Source organism: Tinamus guttatus, unplaced genomic scaffold, assembly GCF_059628265.1.
Source record: "Tinamus guttatus ecotype Peru unplaced genomic scaffold, ASM5962826v1 Tinamus_guttatus_pri_ptg000222l, whole genome shotgun sequence".
Lineage (NCBI taxonomy): Eukaryota > Metazoa > Chordata > Aves > Tinamiformes > Tinamidae > Tinamus > Tinamus guttatus.
This window is the reverse complement of record NW_028288756.1, coordinates 4,035,739-4,054,382: the sequence shown is the minus strand read 5'-3', so window position 1 is coordinate 4,054,382 and position 18,644 is coordinate 4,035,739.

The following is an 18,644-nucleotide window of genomic DNA, read 5'->3' as shown; positions in this document are numbered from 1 at the left end:
CAGTAAGCTGCAGAATAATTTGATTTGATACTGGATTTTGAAAACCAGAAGAGCTGTTCTCAGATAAGTTAACAATATACACACAGCCTATCTTCTCCTTTAACTGTTATTCTGTATCTTGCACATAAAAGGAAATTGCTAAATGGCACTGATCTTTCGCCAAACTTTTATTAATAGTGTAGAACTAAACTATGACACACAGATTTCAAAAATAGAGAGTCACATAGAGAAGACCTTTCCTCCTCTAGCTTTTCCGCTCTCTAGCATGTGTGTACTTAGAATTTGAGAAGTCTTTAATCATTTAACAAAGGAACTTTTTGCCTCTATCCAGGGCACATATCCAGGTCAGAGCTCAATCCTCAACTCAGGACAGAAATAAAATAATAGTGAAGTCTCAAAAATGTCCTTCAGTAGGAGTACAGACTGAGATAATGCTTTAAAGCCCTTCCCAATAATATATTCTCCTGCACTTATCCATGTCAACTTTAAAATCTGCTCTCCCCACAAAGAGTACAGGCTGTCCACACTGCCTCCATTTCTTAATGAAACATATAACAACCTACGGCATTGAGAATCACTTTTCATTTTTTTATTTTTTATTTATTTTTTATTAATCTATTCCTCTTCCTTCTGCTTCTAAAATGCAGTTTCACCAGAACAGAGGTGGGGGCATAAAAAAAGCAAACCTGAAGAACAGGTTTCTCTAAAACTACACTAAGTAGGAAATATCAGGTCTATATATATATTTTTCCCTAGGCACTCTGGGTATCTTGTCTTGTAATTGCAACCAACACAGGGAAGCTGGCAGGATGAGAAACTTCTGGCTAGATCCATCACTGATTACATGGAGAGAGTGCTTGCTGCACAGAGACAACAGCATATTTGAGTGGAAAGATTCTGCGAGTATCATGTGCAGATCATGGCTTTGAAATACGCATCAATCCAGCTCCTTTTGGCAGAGTCAAGTTATCTATGCATGGAAACCTTATCAAATCTTTCCAGAAATTTTTATCCAAGCAATATAACACTACATAAAGCAGGATTTTTTTTTCTTCTGCTGCTGGGTTTTTCTAAGCTTTTGAGGAAACTGTAGAGGATATTTTCAGAGCCATACAAAGGAAAAGGAAAGAAAAGGTTCCCTTGGAGCTAAAAGGATAAAAGCTTCAGAATAAAGGCAGATTTTCCAGGAAATGATGTCAGTCTCCTTCAGATATCACCAAAAAAATTTACCTCTAAGTATATGATCATAATGAGAGAAAACAACACACATAGAAACCATTGACAATCTGAGATAGTCTTCCTGAACACTTCCATTTTGCCAAGTCACCTTCAGTGCCTAAATTTGGAGATTTGGATATATCCCACAAATTAACACTTGGATGGACGGCTGTGGCAACTCCAGGATTTTCAAGGCGCAAGGCCTGCAAAGGAGAAATAGGACAACACATCATGAGAAGCAGCAAAAGTTTTGCTAGGAAGCTCCCTGATGCCTGTGAGGACACCTTTAACCTGGGTTCACAGGGATTGCAGACTAACGCCTACAGGTAAGCGGGGGTAGGCAAGGAAGGGTGCACATGTCCATAGGGATAGTTCTCACATTGCCTCTGAAAACACAGGCTGATCCAGAGACATCGGTGTCCATCTGAGCACCCATCCACTAACCTGCACAAATTAGGCATCGACAGGAGGAACAGAAAATACGCGCAGAGTTACATCCTCACCAAAGCAGCAAGTGGCAAGACAGCTCACACACCTGCGAAGCTGTGATAGAGAAGAAACGCCTAAGTGGAAGGGGAGAAAGCTAAACAGGAATACAAAAGCATTCCCTGGGCAGCAGGGGCACCAAAGCTTCATGGAGCTCAAATGTGGGCACTCTGCTGAATCAGGAGGACCTAAGGAGGAACGAGCTGCAAAAAGCATCCGAGCACTGACTTGGCACCTTCTTGACTTCAAATATTACTGGCCAGTTTCAAGCTTCTAGTAGGCCTATGTCCAGTACTAGAGTCTTTGGAAAGATAATTACTAACTTCAGCACAAGGATCAGGTTACAGACTACTTCGATAAGCTGGACATGGATAAATTCCTGGGCCTGGATGGATGAGATGCTTCCAAGGGTGCTAAGGATGGCAGCCCATGTCACAGTGAAGATGCACTCCATCTTTGAAAAGTTTTGGTAACTAAAGGAGCTCTCCCACTGTCCGGAAAAGGCAATAACATTCCACTTTGGAAAAGGCATAAGGCAAGATGTTGGGACCTTCAAGTTGCTCAGGCCAAGTTTAGTCCCTTGGAAAAAATTAAGCAGCAAATACTCAATAGAAACTATTTTAGACATGTAAATCCCCAGTGACTGTTCAAGGCAAATTGTGCTCAACTAAGGTGATTGACTTTCACAATGAAATGATTAGCTTTCTGGAGCTAAAAGCTAAGGAGCAATATTGTTTGCCTTAATTTTATCAAGGCTTTCAATATGGTTTCTGATAGCATCCTTTGAAGCGAGCCCTGCTTTGAGCAGGATGTTGGACTAGGTGTCCTCTAGAGGCCTCCTCCTACCTTGATCTTTCTATAAAACTATGATCACAAGCAAGAATAAATTTACGCTTCATGCAGATGTAAATTCAAGCCACATAGTTCTACATGTATTTATAAGTTTCAGCTGCTACTTAAATGCAAAAGGCAAACTGGAACTCTGCTCCCTAGATTCTTTACAAAAGCATTCCCTATAGTCAGCCTTTTAACAACTAGCTCTGGCTGTGAGCAATGATGACTTTATCCCTTGCACTTAGCAGCTGCACACTCTGGCACCTAATGTCACAGAGCACCACACACACAGCTATCTGGGTCCAAACATGACCTAAGCAGTTCCTTCTCTGCACGAGCCATGGCAATGACTATCATGGTAACATTCAATCACTGAAGTCACCAAAAGGAAGAAAAGCCTTTGCTGTTTACAGCTTGAATAGAGAAGTGATTTGCATTAAGTGGCAATAATTACAAAGCTTATCATACTTAGAGTAGCAGTAGCTTTTCAAATCCTCACAGTGGAGTAACTGCTGTGGGAAGAGAAAAAAAATAAAAAATAAAAAAAATAAACACAACAGATGATATAAAAACTTCCCAGCTTTATAAACTACCATAGCTTTGTAATGATTCTTTGTTGATCAAACATTTTTTGCGGCCAATATATTACATTTCATTCCAAACAAAAAAAAATAATTAAGAACTTGGTGGAAAGAAACATTTTTCTGTAGTCTCTACATCTCCAAATCATAGAGATGTCATATGGTTTCTAGTGGTAGTTCATTACTCCACAGCAAGACAACAGTTTTTATTGTCTACTTGATTATTTTCATGATGATACTGGAATTGTATTTCAAAATGAATACATATGGCTTGAAATTTGACAACATGTAATCATTTACCACTGTTAATGTAAGTGTTAATTTATAGAGACATTACTTGGCCTGCAAATACAATGTGAGAATAAATATTTGCTTCTGGCTAATTCCGTAGTTCATTTATTAGATAGTACAGCAAAGTACGACACAGAACTCATAAAACATTGGCTTCAAGGTTTCCTCCATAGTCTGAAGCTGAAAGGAATTACCCACATAATAGATGGAGGATGCCCAGCTGCAATTAAGCCCTTCAACAAGAAAGATGATTGTGTCAGGTCCCCGAGGCCCCGCAGTTCTGCCAGGCCCTGCCGACCGCCACCTCCCCAGGCCTCCCCTCAGCTCCTGCCCCATCTCAGCCCAGGGCTGTCAGCTCTTGCCCCACACTGGGGTCCCCCACCCAGTGCCACCCCCACAGCCCTGTCAGGGCCCCCAGTGCTGGGGCTGCCTCAGGACGGGCCCTGGCAGTAGCACTCAGCCCCAGAGCACCCTGACAGGGGAAGAGACCAGCCATCAGTTACGTGCACTTAGAAGCAGCACAACATGATCAACTGCATGTAAAAAAGAAATCTGACATGATACATTAAGTGAAGGACCAATTATAAGGAAGCACGGATAAAGTGTTTGATCAGAAGTGTAGCTTACCTAAAACATAGCATAGCAAAAACAGAAGAGGGAGGAGAGGGGGAAAAAAAAAAAAAAAAAAACATGACTTCACTCAGCAATAGAATAAGCTGTCAAGACTGCATCTCATTTTCATTTCAAGGAACAAGATTACCTTATTACTTCCTTTAAAAAATGGTTTTCAAGAAATGAGAGGCTTTAAGAGCTTGAAAATCCCTACGTTCTATACAGATCATTTGTAAAATATTGCATACCAATTCAGTGAAATATGTACACAAGCTTCAAACCTAGCATACTGAAACCATATGATACCTATCTTCAAATCCCAGCCCTTCCAATTTCTTAAAACTCGGTATGTCATATTCACTCCCACCACAAATGAATCACTAACAAAATTTCTTTGCATGAAAGGATTACAGTCTGTACAAGGCCTAAAAAATTATAAATTTGTGAAATAGTAAATTGAAGTATACCAAAATTAATCATAGGCTCAACTTCAAATACACTGACACAGCTTGTAACTCATCTCCCTCTGAGGAGGGCTGGCAACAAAGGTATGCATTTAAAAGAAAAAACACACAATAGTGTATGTTTGAGAGGCAACACTGCTTCCACTAGAAATCATTGCTTCTGCAGGCTGTGGCATCACCAAACTTCCATGTGTCTAGCCTGTCATTCCCACAGAAGGAGATGGGGTCCCACTGATGACACCAAAAAGCAAAGCTGCCACTGTATCCTGCAAGTGGGTACTGTTTTTTCCTAAAGTTTACAAATGTTTATGTTCCCAAATCTTTTAAGCTTTCTACTAATCCAGTGGGTGGGAACCTCAAACAGCCTCAAACCTCCCATCAGCCATATTCCCTTCCTGCTTTCTCCATTCAGCTTTCTGCACAAGGCTTCCCTGTCAAGGGCTTTCATATGATTCAGCCTTCTACTTTTCTTAGCCAACCCCTTGCGGTTCAGTCGGAGAACATTTTCACATCTCAAAAACGATCTTGTGGCAAGAAGGAAGTTTGTATCTTGCTACTTGCCCCTGGTGCCTCACTAGTGACTCTCATCGCCAGCTAAGCACTGGAATGACCACATGCTGTCATGGCACATAGCGCTTCTGTGTTCTGCTCTCTGGTTCTCATCCTTCATTTGTTTCAAAAATCACTCATTGCATTATTGCCCAAGTGTCCCTGAAGAATCAAGGTTGTGGAGATGCACAGAATATGACTTCAACAAAGCTTCAAGTATTCCTTTAAAAAAAAAAAAAAAAAAAAAAAAAAAAACCTTCTTCTAAGGAATGGATAGAAGTCTTTCAGATAGGTCTGACCTTCCCATTTGAAAAGTGACCAAAGCACCAAAGAACTCTGCTCTTTAGTAGTACCCAAAAACCTCACTGAAATTATTCTTCACTTCCCTGAAAGAACTATAGGTGCTGCAAGCACACACTTAGCTCAGCACAGTAGAGGTACTTCAGCTTTCAGAAAGCAGCAGCACACCTCGCTCACATGTGGCAAACTATGAGGAAACCAACTCAAAAAGCAAATGTCCACGTCTGTTCGAAGGACCATTTGCAAATTGCCAAGTGAAACTAAGTGAGCTTCAGCAAATAACATTTCACCATCTTTCACCTGTTTTGTCCTTCAAGTCAACAAAAGCCCATTTGATGTGATGAAGACAAATGAAGACCTCCAAGCTCTTGGTAGGCATGTTTCTAATCAAAATTAATCTAAACTAGCACTCTTATTCACTAGTCAATCTTATCAATTTCCTCTCGTGTACCTGTTAAAGTGTCAATGATTTTAGTTGTGAAGTCCACAAACTCTGATATATACTCTAATAATACATAATACAGGCAAATGCACCAAGCTATTTATTAATAGAAATAAATGAGTGCAAAATGCTGTTTAATTCAAACAAGTGGAAAAGGGTGATTTGTAGCACAAACTCAGCAGCTAGCAATATATACCAGAGAAGAGAATTAGTACAAGAGACATCATTAAAAAGAGGAATTTAGTTAGTGATAACAAGCTTTTCAAAGCTGTGAAGGGATGTCCTTTATGATAATTAGAATAGAAAGGAATTAGGAGGTGTAAAATGGTCTTTTGTATACAACTTGTAAAATATAGAGCTCTCCTGATTGTTTATACATAGTACGGCAACAAGCAAAACTTCCAACAGTAGGATCTTATGTGAGCCAGAGCTTTCAGTACAATTATGCCACTTTGAATAATAATTGAGTCACAACACATTTATCTTCTAGTACCATCAGACATCCAGCATATGCAGCCATTGTCCCACAGAAAGCATTCCCGTAGGCAATTTTAGTTGTTTTTTTTTTTTAAGGCATTTTTGAGGAAAGTAGCAGCTGTCCATTAGTATGGAAATATTTAAGTGTTCCCTTAGCATAGGCCCTTATTTTCAGATAAATCGTCTTTGAGATATATCCATTACTTTTACACCAGTTATCTACTACAAGATTAAAATAAAAACTGAAATAAATTAGTACTTTGACTTCTTTTGTTTTTCCTCTTGTCCCTTTGTGACCTGGTCTAATGAGGAAAATGTCGCAAGTCACATGCTAGTTGACATGTTTATTCAGAAGAGTTTTTGCTTATAATAGGGTTGCTGCCCATAGTGAGGTCTGTGAGGTAAGACTAAAAGCAAGAGATACTGCAGGACTGGATCACAGCAGCACACAAAACCAGAACAGAGGGCATAACAGCAAAATCCAGGCTCTTCCTGGCTTTTCCTTCTCCCGCTCTACCACTATCTGCTCTGCTTCATATCTGCTCAGAGGATGACGTGGCCACTAGTGGGGCTGTTCAGCCTAAAACAGAGGCTTGACCTTCAGAACAGCTCACACCTCTGGCAATCAAGGTCCTTAATAAAGGTCCCTATAACTCAGGCTTGGGAGAATGAGAAACCCTGTGCAGGCTGACGAGCAGCCAGCCTCCTCTCCCCAGCTACTCTGCCTTCCAGCACGGTTGCCAAAGGACTCTACATTGCAAAACAGGCATCAGTGGTCCCAGCCTGACCTCTCAGGCTTTACAAGGGAGTAGGTACCACCTAAAAACTCTGTTTCTATATAAAGGTCATGGTATAAACAACAGCCACCAAGAGAAAGAAAAATGTCAAAATTTCCCTAATTGCAAAGGAAAAGATATTGCCTCATTACACCTTGCTCCCAATGTAACAGCCAGCAGAAAAGAAAGAAACAATTTAGACTGCCTGGATTTTCATATGCTTGTTGCGATGCAAATTCAACACGTTTATGTTGCAAGAGCAGCAAAAAACTTTCTTTGAAAGATTAGCGAGATTAGCTGCAAAAAAACATCTTAAGTTGAGCAGGCAAAAAGAGATACACACACAATAATTACTTACTTGCAAATTGCCTGTGACATTTACTTCAATTCTGCATTTTTTATTATTTTAAACAAAATATACTTGAAAACTTGCTTTTGAGTCACTCATTGCATTACCAATTATTTCAAACTAAAATGTCTAAGTAATTTAAAACACATTTTGAAAATACACATCAGAAAATACTTGCCTCTTCCCAAGGTGTGTTGCAAGTAAAGAAAAAAAAAATCTACGCTCATTGTGTTTCCTGCATTGAACATCTTTGGTTTTAAGAAAAAGCCAGGCATAGTGTATGTTAAAGCCTATATCACAGAATCACAGAATGGTTGAGGTTGGAAGGGGCCTCTAGAGATCTTCTAGTCCAACCCCCTCCTGCTCTAGCAGGGACACCCAGAGCACGTGGCACAGGGTGGCGTCCAGGCGGGTTTGGAAGATCTCCAGAGAAGGAGCCTCCACAGCCTCTCTGGGCAGCCTGTTCCAGGGCTCTGTCACCCTCAGTCTTCTTCCTCACATGGAGATAGAACTTCCTGTGTTTGAATTTGTTTCCATTACCCCTTGTCTGTCACTGGCCACCATGGAGAACAGTTTGGCCCCATCCTCCCTACACTCTCCCCTCAGGTACACCCTGGTAAGATCCCCTCTGAGGCCCAGCTCACTTAGTCTTTCCTCATGATAGATGCTCCAGTCCCTTAATCGTCTTCGTGGCTCTACGTTGGACCCTCTCTAAAGGCTCCACATCCTCTTGTACTGGGGAGCCCACAACTGCACCCAATACTCCAGGGGTGGCCTCACCAGAGCTGAGGGCAGGATCCCCTCCCCTGACCTGCTGCCAACGCTCCTCCTCATGCAGACCAGGATCCCACTGGCCTTCTTGGCCACAAAGGCACATTGCTGCCTCATGGTTAACTTGTTGTCAAGCAGGACTCCCAAATCGCTCTCCACAGAGCTGCTTTCCAGCAGGTCAACCCCTAACCTGTACTGGTGCCTGGGGTTATTCCTCCCCAGGTGCAGGACCCTGCACTTGTCCTTGTCGAACCTCATGAGGTTCCTCTCTGCCCAACTCTCCATCCTGTCTAGGTCCCTCTGAAAGGCAGAACAGCCCTCGGGAGTGTTGGCTACTCCTCCCAGTTTGGTGTCATCTGCAAACTTGGTCAGGGTGCACCCTGTGCCCTCGTCCAAGTCACTGATGAACAAGTTGAAGAGCACCGGGCCCAGTACTGACCCCTGGGAGACACCACTGGCCACAGGCCTGAAACTAGGCTCGGCCCCACTTATCACCACCCTCTGAGCTCTGTGTTTAATTTCCCCTTATGGTGAGAGGTTTTTTTTTTTTTTTTTTTTTTTTTTTCTCTCCATAGAGAAAATAAACTTCAGTTGAAAATATACTACAAATAACAGATATTCCTGATCTTGTACAAGAAACACTTGATGATTTTACAGCATCTTGTACATCTATTTTTGCCTCCACAAAGTTTGACTGCATTTTTTATAGCACACTGTATGTATCCAATGGATTGTAGCAACCTGAATTTTCTTAACCACTCATCCTGGAAAGGCATACTTAAGAAATTCTTAAAAGGATATGAAGTGTTATAATTGAAACCTCAGCTCTGTTTCTTCCAAAACCCCTCCTTTTGTGAGTAATCCCACAGAGCACTGAGAACAGCAGGCACACATCAGGCTTATCAATGCAAATAAAGGTTTGTAGAGCCTCATTCTATAGGGGATCCCACTTGTGTATAGCTAATATTAACATCAGATAAATACAAGCAGTTTTGTCCTCCATAATGAAACAAACTCCCTAGACAAAAGTTTCCAGCTTGCTGGAAACACCTTTCATACAACTTTTATAGACTTCCACATGCCTAAAATAATAGGCTGTTGAAATATTCATGTTGTACTTGGAAGCCCTACAGGTGACAGTTTCCTTTAGATTACCTTGTATAAAAAACGCACAACTCTGAAGAATCCTCACGGACATGTAACATCTGAACCTAGAAGCTGACAGCACCAAGGAGTGGGAGGAATTATTTAAATTGATCTCTGACTTCCATGATTTATTATCAGCTCCATGGTCAGAGCTTATGCAACCAGCATAACAAAGCCATTTTACTAGTAAACCTTACTCCTTTGCCACCTGGCAAACCACGTCAATATTTTAATAGCTCACATGAAAAGGCCTGCATGAGCACAGGTTTCTGATTAATGATAGTCTACTGGGGAGGCCAATACTGTGAGTGTGAAATGGACACTGAACATTCCTGATGGCATCCAGCTAAATTCAGGATTAATTTAGGACCGCGAGGAACCTGCATTAATTTTGATTGCACTAAGTGTTAAGCAAGCATTTCCCACTGCAAGACAATTACAACTTTTCCAGGCAATTTCCACTGATTCTGTCAGCTCCTTTCTAAGGCAGCAAACCTGACATTTGCGCTTTTATCACTGTTAGGATCTCATACTCTGATCCCATAATTTGATTCTTCTTACAAACTTTCTCTTCCACACTGCTTGGCTTCTTAAGGCACACTTGCTGCAGTGAGTGGTATGCAAGGTAACGTCCACATAATATAGTACAGCACTATATAAGGACATTAAGTAAGAACTGGAAGAAGGACTGTTATGACAGCCCAGTGCTGCCCCATTGCTAGTATAGCTTCTCATCAAAATTAATTAGTTTTGGCATGGTGCTGCACTGTAAGATAGCAGTATAAATTGCTTCCAAGTGCAGCAGCTCATTACCATCCAATATCCTAAACTGCTCTGGAATAATTGCATGTTTAGAGATATTTTAATTTTTCTAGCCCAACTTCTCCTAAAAAACTTTTTTTTTTCCCCTAGGATCTTGCCATTCAGACCATAGTTTAGAAACACTAACACTTATCACATTTATTCAAAACACAAAGATTCAGAAGAAGCACGATCCATAATTTCATGTAAAAAAAAAAAAAGTTTTACAACTTCAGCTTTGCCCTTGAAACAAAACTCAGCTCCAGAACACTATTTTCCTTGCAGGTTTTTATAAGCAATTTATTTAAGCAGCTATTTTATTTATGCTCACATTGTAGAAATTGAAAATGCGATTTCTGTTAATTATTTCAGGCAGATAAAATTATTACCCAGTCCCAGTTTTAATTTAATTATTGCATTTCAATCAAATAAAGCTGATTCGGAATTTCCTCAGAATCTTACTTGTCTTGAATGAGTTTCATAGTAAATAAGCAAAATATCTTTTTTGGAAGTCACAGTTCAATTATAGTTTTGAAAATCTGAATATTTATTCAAGCAGCTTGCTAAAGCAGCTAAAAACAATACTGACCCATACCAAGAAAATTGCTATCTTTTAAAATTATCTCAAGGTGGAAATTTGGACCTCATGAAAATTTGCAGACTGAAAATATGAACTACTACCCAGTTTTGAAACATGCATGTGTGTGCACATAAACAGATTATGAAAACCTCAGTCACAGCTATGCAATTGTAACCAACAGCTGACCATGGTCGCAGAATTAATATAACATTCTGTTTTCATATATGTTCGTTTTATTTATAGAAGGTTATTAAAAATAATGAGAAGATACTACATTTGGCCAAATTATAACTCTCAAATAAAGAACAGCTTCTGCCATCTCACTAAAGAGACATTTGTTTCCTTCACTGTTTTACTTTGATTAGGCCTATGGTTCTCATGAATCGTGCCCCCTTAACTAGTGATTAATTCCATTTAGCATTATCAAGCACAGTGATGGTGGGTCTGAGTGCAGTAGACAGCATTTTATTAGGATGAAAAACTGGACATGAGGCCCCCATTTACCACAGGAGAGTAATACCATACCATACCTGACAGATACAAAAATCTCAAGGCTTTCAAAAGGTGATGACATGCTTTAAGTAGTCAAATATTCCAACATTGAATCCTATCAAAATACTGTTGAAATCTATGAAGCTAGATAAGCATTAATTTGCTTTGCAGTGATGATCTATGAGGGAGATTCGTTTTAATAAGAATATGTAAATAAGGCTGTCCATACTAAGTCCAAAAGACAGATTATACTTGCTTTAAAAACAGTCTTGCTTTCCTTAAAGTTGTGACTCACTGGTCCCAAATGACACTTACAGCCTGCTTAGTCACCCCTTTTAAATGCATTATTTAAAAAATGCGTCACTTCTTACTGCCACAGTACAGAATTTCAGGAAAATCAGAGGAAATGCTAAGGTCTGAAATCAGCTGGCATATTCTGGTTTAATAATGAAATGTACTTGTGAATAAATAGTTTTCTAAGCTGACTTAATATTGCATACAGACATACCTGATCTTCCCTAAAGACAGTTCAGGGCCTGGAAATAATTCCAGCAGAGTAAAACTTTGGAATTAAGTGCATGAAAGAGTCAGTTCCAAGAGCTGCAGGTTTCTTAAGGGTTTTCTTAAAGACATCCCAAGGAAATAAGGAGCAATTGCCTCAAAATACATCAGTCATGCATAACAGAAATAACTTCTTAGAATACAAGTTGAGATTTACAGAAATTTCCATCCATTTTGACTTAAAAGAAGTAGACCACAGAAAGGATGTGATCAGGTGGCATTACACTTCCTCTTAAGACTTACTGGACAAATATCATAAACCAATGCAATACTCATGATTACTACTCTATTAACTAGCACATTAGTGGAACTTGGTATGCAAAATATTACATTCCAATTGCTCAGCATAACTTCTGTTCATGTGTGGTTTTCCCACTGTTTTAGTACATACTGTATATAGTTTTTTTCCAGAACATTTTACACAATACCTCATAGGAAACTTACAGTATGCCACATGTCATTTTACCATAGTCACGAGCTCAAGCATAGCCAACTGTATAAGGATACAGTTTTTCCCTCGACAAATCCACACTTAACGTGGCTTTTACATTGTATTGTCTTTTAGACAATTACCAATAGATAGTTTTTGTCTCAGGAATTACTGCTAAACTGATTTCATACTTCAGTCTCCCCTGTTTGCTCCTTGTATTTACTGTACTTGTTCTTCTCATGTCTTCTGGAATTTCATCCTTTCTGTTCACATTCTATAACACACCTGAGATGGATTCAACTGATTCTTGAAACAACCTGCAGTAATATGAAAATAATTTGGACGGGTGCTCTTCACAAGATCTCATTACTTTGTCATTGGTATTAACTGTTACCCATCTCATTACAGCTGAAGCAAAAGACTGAAGAAAGCAAAACTAGTAAATGTTTCTAATGATAACTTTTCAACACTTTTTTAGTGAAAGTCATTTACTTGAAAAGCTGAATACTGAGTACTGATCATCTTCCTTGGGATTTACAGAATTCCGTAGTGTCTGCTTTCAGGAAGGAGGAGGAAAATGGTAAAACTGAAACCATCTACATCTGAATGCTACCATTTCATAAACAATCTCACAACTGTTGCCATCCACTTGCACATTGTCTCTTGGTTCTTCTCTGTTAGTTTGAATTAAACTTACAATAAACTGTTCTCTTGCTTTCTTTTTCAGCCTTATCAAAACCTGATTATTACCACAGGTTCAGTAAAAGACTCTGTGAAACAGTATTTTGCTGTACTCCTCCTACAAAAACGTCAAAGACTGAGTCCCATATTGTCAGAAAGAGAAAGTATGCTAACCCATTGAAATCAAAGATTAAATATATCCTCTACTTTTCTTGGTTTGGTGCACTGTCAAAGGAACTCATTATCTTATCACCCACATCTTTCTTCCTTTTGAAATTTTTTTAAAAAGCCTTTTAGTCTCTCTAAACTCTAGCTTTTGAGAATAGGAACAAAATATTTTGAAAATCTTGCTGGATAAAGTGGAAGGTATTTTCAGATATCCTGGCAGCTTATATGTCATCATTCTGAACTCAGGACTGTTTGCAGAGAAGCGAAAGATTCACTCTTAAACCATATAGTTTGAAAGATGGACAAATTCAGGCTCAGAGTAGAATGTGGTCCCTTTTTTTAGTATCAAGTTGCTCTTGAATGACAGCGAGCTACCACACTAATTACATGAGCTGGGCCTGTTTAGTCTGGAGAAGAGAAAATTGAGAGGGGATTTTATCAACACATACAAATATCTGAGGGGAAAACATAAGGAGGATGGAGCCAAACTCTTCTCACTGGTGGACAGGGACAGAATGCAAGGGAATGGGTACAACTTGAAACACAAGAAGTTCCACCTCCATGTGAGGAAGAACTTCTTGACTGTGAGGGTGACAGAGCACTGGAACAGGCTGCCCAGAGAGGTTGTGGAGTCTCCTTCTCTGGCGATCTTCCAAACCCGCCTGGATGCCACCCTGTGCCACGTGCTCTGAGTGTCCCTGCTGGAGCAGGGGGGGTTGGACTAGATGATCTCTAGAGGCCCCTCTTCCAACCTCAACCACTCTGTGATTCTGTGATTATCATATTTGAAAAAAAGGCTGATATCAAGCAAGACAAGGGGTGGTTCAGGACTTCAGTTCTACAACAGTCATGCGTGTGCGAGTTGCACATACTGAGCAAAATTTTCAAACATATCCATAAATATTACTAGTAAAAATCAGATCAGGACTTAGAAACAAACTATCATTTTAGAATTACTTCATCTAAAAATAAATTACTCTCCCCTCCTTTTGTGAGGAATAACCTTACTAAATATTTTTTAAGAGATAGGAATTCTCCTCAAATCAATCTTAAGGTTTTTTTTCTGCTCCATTCTCACAAGGTGGATGCTATGGTTAATTGAGAGAAGTCTCTAAAAAGAGACACCCTTTATCCCTGAACAAAGATTACATGCACAGTCAGTTGTAATCCTTGGCTTTGCAATATTGCTTTACGAGGTTAAGAAGATGAATGTTCATTGCTTTTAATCCTTACCATGATTTACGAGGCTCTGGGTATCCTTTCCCCAGAGCATCTACAACAGTGTGGTTGTTCTGCCTGCTGCTTAAATTACAGAGACATCTGCAAAGTAAATTATGGATTGCTGTCCCACAACCAAGCTGCCTCTGCATCTCTCCTGCAGTATTTCTTTGATAACAGAGACATTTGTACTTTTTTCCCCTTGTTTATCAATCTTGTTGTTTGGACACACTAGGTGATACTACGATGACCTGGATTATTGCCTGCCATGCGAATGTGCAAACAACACGCTTAGTTGTAAAAACACATAGTGAAAGAAGGGGATGGAGTGGGCTGTAATAAGATAGAGTACACAGCTAAATAATGTTTGCTTTAAGGTCTTCAGATTTCACAAATCCAAAGCCTATATTCCTTATTTTAAAAGAAATTACACTGTCAAGATAGTACACAAGCAACTAAATTAGTTGTGAACTGCTCATCTAATAGCTTCCCTACATCAATATACTGATCTCTGCAACTCTACTTACACAAAACACATACTAGTGCAAACATACTAATGCAAACAAGCCCTACAAGCTTACCTAAGTGATATACAAAGCTCAGCCCCTGTGGCATCTAGATACATGTTTTGGCATCTGAAACAGTGTTTTAGTTTGTGAAGACTGTGCTGTAGCACTGGGAAGAGATTACTTACCATGTTTAATTATGTGCCTAGATTTATAAGCTTGAATTTGTAAACTTAATTTCCTAATATATGCAGCAAGAATATGATTCATTTTCAGTATGAGGTATCAGTTTAGGGAACCAGCCCAGGAAAGATTCCAGACCAGAAAAAGTAATCAGTCAAGGCTTTTCCAAGTACAGATGCAATAACCTTTTTGGTATAGAAACATATATGTCTCCCTTCTCCATCTCATTCATGCTGTGTGCTTGAATACTTTTGTTATACATTCGGTAGAGTCACTGAGATATATTCTCAGTTCCTCAACTCCTTTGGATTCAGTCTAAGTATAGAGCTTGAAACGAAAAGCTACATAGCAGAAAATCGTATTATTATTTGTCCCAAAGAATAACCAGTGAGAATAGGCCTTAATAAAAATCAAGGGCACAGGTATTTCCCAATTTCTATGTTCAGTTTTTGTTAGAATCTTTTGGCAGAAGCTCATCTCAGATTTCAGAACATTTGCATGTTACATGATGCATTTACTGAAATGCAACCACGCATAGAGAAGCTGCCTGTTCTCTAACATGCTCTCTAACTGTGCAGCTTAAATGTATATCACCCATTGAAAACAAGGTTTATAAGCAATGGAATTTGGGCAAAGCATTCTTTGGCAAAAAACCTTCAATAAGCAATAAGCTCCGATTTCACATTCAATTGAAATTAAGTCACAATGAGCCCCAAACTAGTCTCTACACCTGTTTTTTCTGTAGAACTTCAGAGGACAACCAGAATCCAGGTCCCCTTCACTCCACCTCTACCTGCCCAAGCATTACACTAGCAGGTAATTCAAAGCTGTGATATACTGAAACATTACTGGAATTAACTAAATCATTCAATGCCCCTTGTGTTACCCTACTCCTTTTCCATGTCCAATGCTGCATAGACCACACTGCTAAACAGTTGCCATCTTCTGAAGACAGAGTTTGAAACTCATTCAGACTCTACAGCAGAATAATTGTTCCTGCCAAGTGGAAAAGACTCACATCCATCTCAAACTCCTTTTTTCCTTCAAAAATATACATGAAACATCCCAGTGGGTTGTTAGCTCCAGCATTACATTCTTGCCAAAATACAGAAAAAACAGGTTACCTTAAGTAGACAAAAATCAAGAGGAAGACTGTGACACTACCTACCCTGTAGAAGAGATGCTTCTAAGACATCTGTTTAAAATGGAAAAAAAAAAACATTTCACAAAAATAATATCTATTAATTGCAAGAAAACTGCATCATAAAAAGGGAGGTCAGAAAGAAAATTAGTTTTGTTTTTAAGGAGCATAGAGGTACAGGTCCTTTTGTCTCCTCCAATCACTATGTATTTACGAATGGTCTGAAACTTGACATGCAGAGGCATTTGTATATAATGAATTAGTCAATATAGTAGATTAAGCATTTTTGCAAAGATACACCAAAAACATACTAGATTCTTTAAATTTCTTCACTTCAGTTTCATGTTGTGCTTAAGCAAAAAAAATGAAAAACAAGTAAAAAACAAGAACTAAATCTGTATTAACACAATGAGTTTCTTGAAGATGGAGAAATCTACAGAACTAAAGAAGTGTATCTATAAATAAGTGCACCTGTAAATACGATGCCACATCCTCCAAGGTCTTATAATAGCAACGTGCAGACCTTGGTTGGCCTCATCCACCACGATCTTCAACTGATTGGGTTACTGAAGTCTGTAACACACATGAAAGCAAAAATATCATTGTTAAGAGTTGTTCTTCCATGAACACTGGAAAGAGTAATTTAAAAGAAACAGGGCGTACATTATTAGGGAACTCGATTTTTGATTTTTTTTTTTAAGCTTAAGTCAAACACTCAGCACACCACCATGCACCACTTACTGGCTGTCATGAATCTACAGCTAAAACAGCAGGTCACAAGTAAGAAAAGTCCATCAAAGCAGAAAGATCTATTCCACCCTTTCCCCCAGAAAACTTTCAGTGCAACTAAACTGTTGATGTTCTTTATAGCTGCCTAAAACTCTCGGGATTTTCAGCGCCAGTAGGCTTTACTGCAGAATATTATATTATGGCTCCAATTTGTATGCATTGCCATGGCTCGGTTTCCTTCATGTCAGCCATCATTCATCACAGCGTGAAAATAAACATGCAAAAGTTTTTCAGAAAAGGATAGCAGAATGACAATATGAGCCAGTGACACCGCATACAACATTTTGCTCTTTTCGTAATGGTTTTGCAGCCAAGTTTTGTTCAATTTTGTCACTACTGCAATGGTTGAAACCAGTATCACATATGGAAATGAGACAAAAAGAGCACCCATATATAAAGCTAAAACCAGGAAATTCTAAGACACAGAAGTTTTAGATGGATTACACACATAAGTGTCATGGCAGTGGAAAAAGCCGCTTGCATAGACATTGATAACCCAAATCTCCATACTTCAATTAAACACTGCCACAAAAGCTAGTAGCAGAGAACAATCCAAACTGGATTTATAAATACAAAAATATTGAAGTACTACAAAACATTTTTTTTCTCTCAACACTTTTGCTTTTCCTTTTAAGGAATTCGTTGTGGCTTTTGCATTAAGATATTAATATTCTTAGAGGAAAAAACCTTATAAAAGAATTCCAGCACTGAACAAGCTTTGTCCCTGAAACGACGAGAAACCACCTTTTCATAGAAAATGTACAAGCAAACCAGTCCCACACAAGCCCAAACCCTTTCTTTTGCCTCTTAAACAGAAAATAAAGATTTCATTAGCCTCTATGATTAGAAATTAAAGGTTGTCCCAATATTCCAACAAGCTTATAATGTTACTAAACTGCTCCTTTCCATGTTAGGACTTCAGGCTATTGAATTGAATTTCAGAAAAACAATATTAACTTCATTGATTGATAACACTTGATATCCATCAAAAAAAGAAATGGAAGCATTTTTCTAGAGCTACACACACTGCAGGAGTCTGCAGTAAGTTAAGGTAAAAAATATTTAAAATTAATATTGGAACAAACAAGGGGAAAAAGCAGATTTTTTTTTAGTGTTAGCACTACAAATGACTGTGTGTCTGTACCACACAGACCTATTTGTTTATTGCTTGCACCCTCTCTTCAAAAAGCACTAGCAACTTGAAAGAGATTATAAGGTCTCTCAACGCAAAGGACTAGAGCAGTTCTGTAAACCTGATCTGTTTTTCTTACTTGCATTGATTAAATTTGAAAAATCTTCTCTGCAAATACCCAGTTTACTTAGCTGGAGGAGAAGCAGAGCACAAGTATAATATATGGTTTGGTTGAATCATCTAGCCTGGGGAGACTAAGAAATATTGTGCTGCTGGAATACTGTGGAAAAGATCCACATTCATGAAGAAGTTTTTAAACGCATTTACAAAACAATGTTAAAGCTGTCAGAGTTGTTATCATCCATGAAATTGCAGCAAGTACCAAGTGATACAGAACCTGCGCACTTGGTGAAATAAACTTCCATAAGAATTACAGATATTTTTCAAAACAGAACAATTAACTGGTAGGCATCCCACACTACACGGAATTACTACTTGTACTACATGAAACTGCAGTTGCTCATTTTTATTTTCATTCCCAAGCTGAACCTTAAAGGGCTCTTCGCTTCTCCCCCACCACTGCCTCTCCCCAGCACCATGACACATGTTACAGACACAGGTGCTCACAAGGTGACAGGACCCCTTACAGGGCATGGGTTTTCTTCC